Source organism: Mauremys mutica, chromosome 17, assembly GCF_020497125.1.
Source record: "Mauremys mutica isolate MM-2020 ecotype Southern chromosome 17, ASM2049712v1, whole genome shotgun sequence".
Classification (NCBI taxonomy): domain Eukaryota; kingdom Metazoa; phylum Chordata; order Testudines; family Geoemydidae; genus Mauremys; species Mauremys mutica.
In genome coordinates this window covers 10,521,206-10,528,031 of record NC_059088.1, presented here as the reverse complement: position 1 = coordinate 10,528,031, position 6,826 = coordinate 10,521,206, and the positions used below count along the sequence as shown (strand labels likewise).

Here is a 6,826-nt window from a genome sequence, read left to right as displayed (position 1 = left end):
ACCTTGGCCAAGGCTGGGGTCCACCACATCCAAAAAATGATAAAGAGTTAAAAAGATTCTTCCTGGTCCATTCTCCATCACTGGCAATTTTTAAAGCAGGACTGGATGGTTTTTCTACCAGGTCTGCTCTAGTTCAACTAGCGACTAATTCAGAGATGTTCTGCAGCAGATCAGACTAGGGGACCACCATGCTGCCTTTGGCCTTGGAATCTCTGATTCTATCCTGAGGTCAGGCAGATGTTGTTGGGGTGCTGTACCAGTTATCAGCTGGATCCACTGGGGTATCTGAGGAAGCCAGGCCTGTGTGGGCCACCACTCCAGGGTGGAGGGCTGTAGGTAAGTTAGACGTGCACATAGCCCCTCTGTTTAAAAATCTTTTCCCATTGCTACAGTTCAGAAGAAACAAGACTGCCAAACCAGACAGATACCACCTCTTGCTTATTCAGAATTCAATAGGATCTCATGGATTCTAGGAATCCTGTGTAGTTCTTAACCTCTTGGGTCCCAGGTCTGTCAGTGTTTTGAATGCAATCTGATCTGATGTAGGTTAGATTTAGACATCATGTTTTCCAAGCCACTTTATGTTTCAAAAGCTAATCGTATCCTATGCGTTCTAAATATTTGGCTGGTTCTTGAACCTCTTGGGTTCTAGGTCTGCCAAGATCTTAAAACCCAAAGAGATCCCATGTAGTCTAGAACATGCTAGTTTTCAACCTCATATATGATGTCCTAGCCAACATAGGACCAGTCTGGGTTTTAATTTTTTTTTTTTTTTGGTCAGAGCAAGCACCCAAGAGGTTCAAGAATCACTCAAATGTCTTGACCTGGTGGGGTACTATTGCGTTTTAAATATATGCATATACATACGTGCATGTGTCTATCTATCTGTCTATCTATGTCTATAGAGACACACACATTAGTACCACATTAGTTCTAGATATTTGGCTAGTTGTTAAACCTCTTGTGTTCTAGGTATGACAATGTCTTGAAACCCAATGAGATCTGACATGGTCTAGTACCTGAAGGGTTCCAAGCACATGGAATCACGTACTGACTTGAGACACTTTCCAACAGGCCTGATGTTCACAAAGGGTTCAGCTCCTTCTTCTGGAAAATCAGGCCTCTTTAATGGTGTTCATCTGGGAAACCGCCCCCAAAATAGAAGCATAACAAATAATCACCAATTATTTTGGAATATTAAGTCTGTAAGGCAGTAGGGCATGGAGCGAATAGGCCAGATCCTCAGCCAGTGTAAATCAGTGTAGATCTGTTGACGTCACTTCAGAGTTCTTGGGCTCTTCTCCTGCCGCTGGGAGATAAGTGGGGTCTAGCAGGTTAGCATGGGGGGCTAGGAGTCAGGATTCCTGGGTTCAAGCCCCAGGTCTGTAAGGAAATGGTGTTTAGCAGTTACAGTAGACTTAGTGATGACAAAACATTTAATAAACTAGTGCCAAATTTGCCAAATTGTTTTGCTCAACCACCAAAAAGCTGACATTTTCAAAATAAAACATTTTGGTTTTCTTCTTCAAAGCAGCTTTGTTTGAAAATTTTTAAACATTTCATTCATTTAAAATGTGTGTGTGGGGGGGGGAGAGAGAGAACCAAGCACAGGGGGAAAAAAAACAAAACAGTTTGTTTGTTTCTGTCCAATCTCCCTCCCTCCCCCCTCCCCCCACCTTTTCGTTAGCTAATAATAATACTTTGGAGTCATTCCAAATGATTCCCCTCCCAACCTCGTTTTTTCAGACGAACCAGAGACCCAAAGAATTGGTGATTGGCGCAGGACTTACATGCCAACTCTGGTCCATATTCAGCCCCATTATGGCTGAAGACACCAGATCAAAGATGGTAATAGTGATGAAAACACAAACATCTCCACTTCTAGATCAAAAGAGCAGTGGCTGTGTCTCTAAGCCCCCCTGTGTCAGCTCAACGTGTATGTTACTCACCCTCAAAACCCACCCTCACCCCATGTCTTAGACTCTTCTGCCTGTCACAGGAACTCCTGCTACACCCTGACTTGTGAGAGCGTGCAGGGTCCTTCTCACCCTCACTGTAACACAGGAAGCCTCAATCCACAAACCTGCTTCTCTGACCTTCAGTCATGCTGCGGCCCTGCACCAGGGACTTCTGGGCTGTTGTCTCTGTCAGGGACTGAACCCCCCCGGCCTTATCAGCACGGTGTCGTTGGTGCTCTGCAGACTGGCCTAATGGTTACAGCAGAGAGACTGGAACCCAGGACTCCTGGGTTCTATTCCTGGCTCTGGGAGGTGAGTCAAGTCTAGTAGGTTACAGCTGGGAGGCAGGACTCCTGTGCTGTGGGAGGGATGGGGGGTCTTGCAGCTTAGAGCTTGGTAAATGGGGAACACCTCATCTGACTAACCTGAAACAAAAAAGAGAAAAATAAACCCATGTCACAGACCCCACTTACTACCTCTGTCTATTGAGTCCCCATGTTAATCCCATTAATACCCCGTGCTAGGGAGTCCTACATACTGATACCCAGGGGCAGGGAGTCCCACTTGTTTACTTTAATAGCAAATGTCTGTGGCTTCTAGGTAGGATTAGCAAAGAAATTCCCTGACAGACCCAATGATGGTGGGTGTTTGCCCAGCAAAGTGTCCATGAGTCTGTGCTGCCTTGTGTGCTACGGTCTCTCCCCTTAACTCTGTGTCTTCTACACGCTCCACCACCTGCTGTGTGAGATGGAGAAGCTGCAAACCATAGATGGAAATGATCATTCAGACACTGTCTTAGCAAAGAGACCACCTAAGAAACAGCCACTGCTCTAAAACTAGCCCCCACTCCCCTCCCAGAGCCAGGGATAGAATGCAGGAGCTCTGGCTCCCAGCCCCACAGCTTCTCTAACCCACTTGACCCCACTCCCCTCCCACATCTGGGGCTAGAACCCAGATGTCCTGAGTCACCCCTCCCTTGCTCTAACCACTAACCCTGAGTCCAATGCTGCAGCAGGGGTCTGGGTGCTGGGGCTTTCCCCACCCTGCCAGGGAGTGGTGTTGGGGCAAAGGGGTTTCCCCCATCTTGCCCACCCAGTGCTTCTGCCAGGGCTCCAGGATTTCTGCTGGGTGGGGCGTCTATTTTTCTGGGGGCCCCCAATTGTCCAGAGCCCCTGGGCACAGGCCCCATCAGCCCATTGGATAATCCACTACTGCCCAGCCGGGCTCCTTAGACCAGCTGGGTGCGGAGGGCCAGGGATGCACAGAAATGTGGGTCCAATGGTACCCTCAGGGCAAATCCAAGGGAGTTTCTAGAACTAGCCACATATCTAGAATTCACTGGATCCTATTGCATTTTCAAACATGGAGGTGTTTGGAGCCCTTGAAGTACTAGACCTGTCAAATCTGATTGGATTTCAAAATATTGTCACACCTAGAACTCAAGAGGTTTCAGAAATAGCCAAATATGTAGAACTCATGTGGTACGTGTGTGTGTGTGTGTGTGTCTAGATAGATAAACAAACCCAATAGTACCTCATGAGTTCTAGATATTTGAGTGGTTCTTGAACCTCTTGAGATCTAGGCATGACAAGTTTTTTACAACCCAAACCGGTCCTATGTCAGCTAGGACATCATATATGAGGTTGCAAACTAGGACAATGAAGACCACATAGGATCTTTTTGGGTTTTAAAATCTTGGAAGACCTAGAACCCAAAGGTTCAAGAACCAGCCAAATATTTAGAACTCATAGGATCTTATTGGCTTTTGAAACATACAGGGGTTTGAAAACATGGTCTAAATCTAGCCCACATTAGATCAGATTGAAAACACTGACGTAGCTGAGACCCAAGAGGTTAACAATCAGCCAGGATTCCTAGAATCCTGGAGAACCTATTGAATTTTGAATCAGAGATGGGTGGTATCTGTCATGGTTGTCACTCTAGTTTTGTCTGAACAGTAAAACACACATGTCTAATTTACCTACAGCCTCCACCCTGGTCTGGTGGCCTACACAGGCCTGGCTTGCTCAGACACTGCAGTGGGCCATAGGTGACAACTGGTGCACTACCCCAACCTCTGGGTAGATTCAGAGCTTCCAAGACCCGATGGAGCATGGTAGTGCCCTATCTGAACTCCTGCAGAATATCCTTGAATTAGTCCCTGGTTGAACTAGAGCAGATCTCTTAGAAAAACACCCAGTCCTGCCTTTAAAATTGTCAGTGATGGAGAATCCACCAGAGGGGTCTTTTAAAGTCTTTATTGTTCATTGGATCTGCTGGCCCCCGAGGTGGCCAAAGTTTTGTAACTTGGCTGGAGCTGTCAAGTAGGATCTTCTTGGTTACTTGGACATTACCTCTTCACTGCCCTGCAGTGTTCATGGGCAGGTGATTTCTCTGGAGCCACTTTTTCCTTACCGGCCACTCTTGAACTAAGCCAGAGCCTCCACACACTAAACATCCCAGTGACTGGGTCATGCAGTGGTTGTAAAGTCCTTGCCCAGGACTTGGCTGTGATAGGTGCTGTACAAACAGAACAAAAAGACAGTCCGTGTGCTAGAGATCTCACAATCTAAGGAGATGCGATGGATAGAGACCCGGGCTGGGACACAGGAGATCTGGATTTGTTCCCGGTTCTGCCACTGGACAGACTGAAGGTTCTACTGGATGACCTTGGCCAAGTCACTTTCCTACTCTGTGTCTCAGTTTACCCATTTGTAAAAACTGGAAGACTGCTACTGACCTTGGTAATGTTCTTTGAGATCTACTGATGACAAGCACCAGAGAAGAGCTAGATATTGCTATTAAAATACACTGACTCTTCTATAATATACTACACCTAATGGATTAAAAACCATTTGGAAATCTAGGACCATAATGAAATATTTAGGAAATAATCTGGAACCTGTTGGATTCCATGCGGTTTGAAAACACTCTAGAATCCAGTGATGTCCTAGATCCAGTCAGGAATATAGAACCCATGGACTTTGAATTTGAACACATTAAGATGCTAACAATAAATGATATTCCAGAGCCAGCTAGTGATTCAGTATCCAAGAGAGTCAGTTAGGTGAGTGATCTAAAACGAGCAAGATTCTGGAGCTGACTACTGATCTGGTTCCATTGATGACCCACTGAGCTTGAAAAAATTGAGAGACCTAGAACACACGGGATTCTCGAGAGAGAGAGAGCAGGGAATCTAGAATCCAGGGACACTGCAGGGTTTATAAACAGTGATATACCTGGAACCCTCCAGATTTTAGAACCATAGGGGATCTAGAAACAAAGAAGATGCCAAGTTTTCAACTCTGTCTAAGTCTGGGCACCTTCAGGCCATCTCCTGTTTTGTGTTCTGAACTTCTGCCAATGCCTTCCATTAGTCTCAGGGGCACTGCCTCCATGATCATTGACAAAAGAGGCTTTGACCAGAGTGAGAAGCCACATCCTGAACACCTGTCAGAACTTCTTCCCCCATGAAGAGGTAGAGGATGGGGGAGAAGGAGGAATTGAAGCAGGATGTGAAGGTGAAAATGACAAAGAGGGTGCCCGTTACCAACTCTGGCACCTCCTTCTTGTAGAGCTTCAAGTTATGGTAGAGGTGGTAGGGCAGCCAGCCAAGGAAAAAGGAAACTACCATGGCCACCATGACTTTCAGTGGGTTCCCAACCCATGCCCACTTCCTTCCCCTTCATCTCCAGCCCCACGCAGACATAGCATCCCACGATGGTGCAGAAGGGCAGCAGGAAGCCAGCAGGAACCGGACCATGAGGACAGCCAGGTGGACCTGTCTGCCCAGGGCCTGCATCTTGGCTCCATTCCAGTCTCTGGAGATGTTTTAATTGTTGATGCAGATAATTCTGCCCCTGTCCACCAGCTGGGTCTCCCCAAAAAGCCAGGTAGGGAGCGCTGAGACCAAAGGAGGCCAGCCGCATGTTCACGACCAGCTCTCCAGCCCAGGGCAGGGAGCAGTGATTCTGAAACCAGATGGGATTTTGAATATGGGTGTTTCAGTCCAGACTGATGGGGGCGAGAATTAAGATGGAGGTGAACATGCCCAGAGAGAGGCATGCACATATGAGTTTGCACATGGCCATGCTGAAGACCCAGTGGAAACCCAGGAGAATGTAGACGGCGAAGAAGGGGATCAGCAGGGTGAAGAAGAGGTAGCAGGAGACCAAGTGGAGGAACCAGAGGGTGGTCACTGTCCTTCTCATCTTCAGCCCCAACACCCAGAGGTACAGCCTGTTCCCACACCACACCCACACACACTCTCAGCAGCTGGGGTCTGGCTGGAATTCTCCCCAGTGGTTGTTTGGATGGTCGTGTTGCCTTGGTCCATGGTGCCCTGGGGAGAGACAAAAGAGGGGTTAAAAATGACCACAGAGGAGGGGAAAACAGAGAATGGAAACAAGGAAGGGAGAAATACCAGAGGGTCAGGAATGCACCATTGGAGAGGACCTCTCTGGGCACCCTCTCGTCCTCCAGACTATCCAGGCTAGGTATTCTCAGATTAACTGGGATATGGCCAGTGGAACTCACTGCTACAAGACAGAGCTACGGGTCACCTCTTGATCTGAGCATTCTGTGCCCAGGATTTTTGCAGGGTTTGCATCAGAACCCTTGTATGACCCTTTCCTTCTTAAGTGAGAGCAAGGATTCTGGAGTAACAGGGAAATGGATGGAACCAGATGGATACGTCAGCGGTTTATCACCAGGAATTTCAAACCAGATCTGTTTCCTTTTCAAAAATTTAATGCAATTTTTTGTTTTTAATGAAAGAAGTAGAAACTGGATTTGTTTCAGGTTTTGGAAACTGACCAGGGTAAAAAAAAATTGGCAGTTTGAGTAAATGTTTTGGGGGATGGATTAAA

General features: G+C 47.0%; 1 pseudogene; it reads right to left on the bottom strand.

Moving 5' to 3' along the window:
• Positions 1-5,283: 5,283 nt before the first annotated feature.
• On the bottom strand, positions 5,284-6,294 carry LOC123351964 (annotated as a pseudogene).
• Positions 6,295-6,826: the final 532 nt, after the last annotated feature.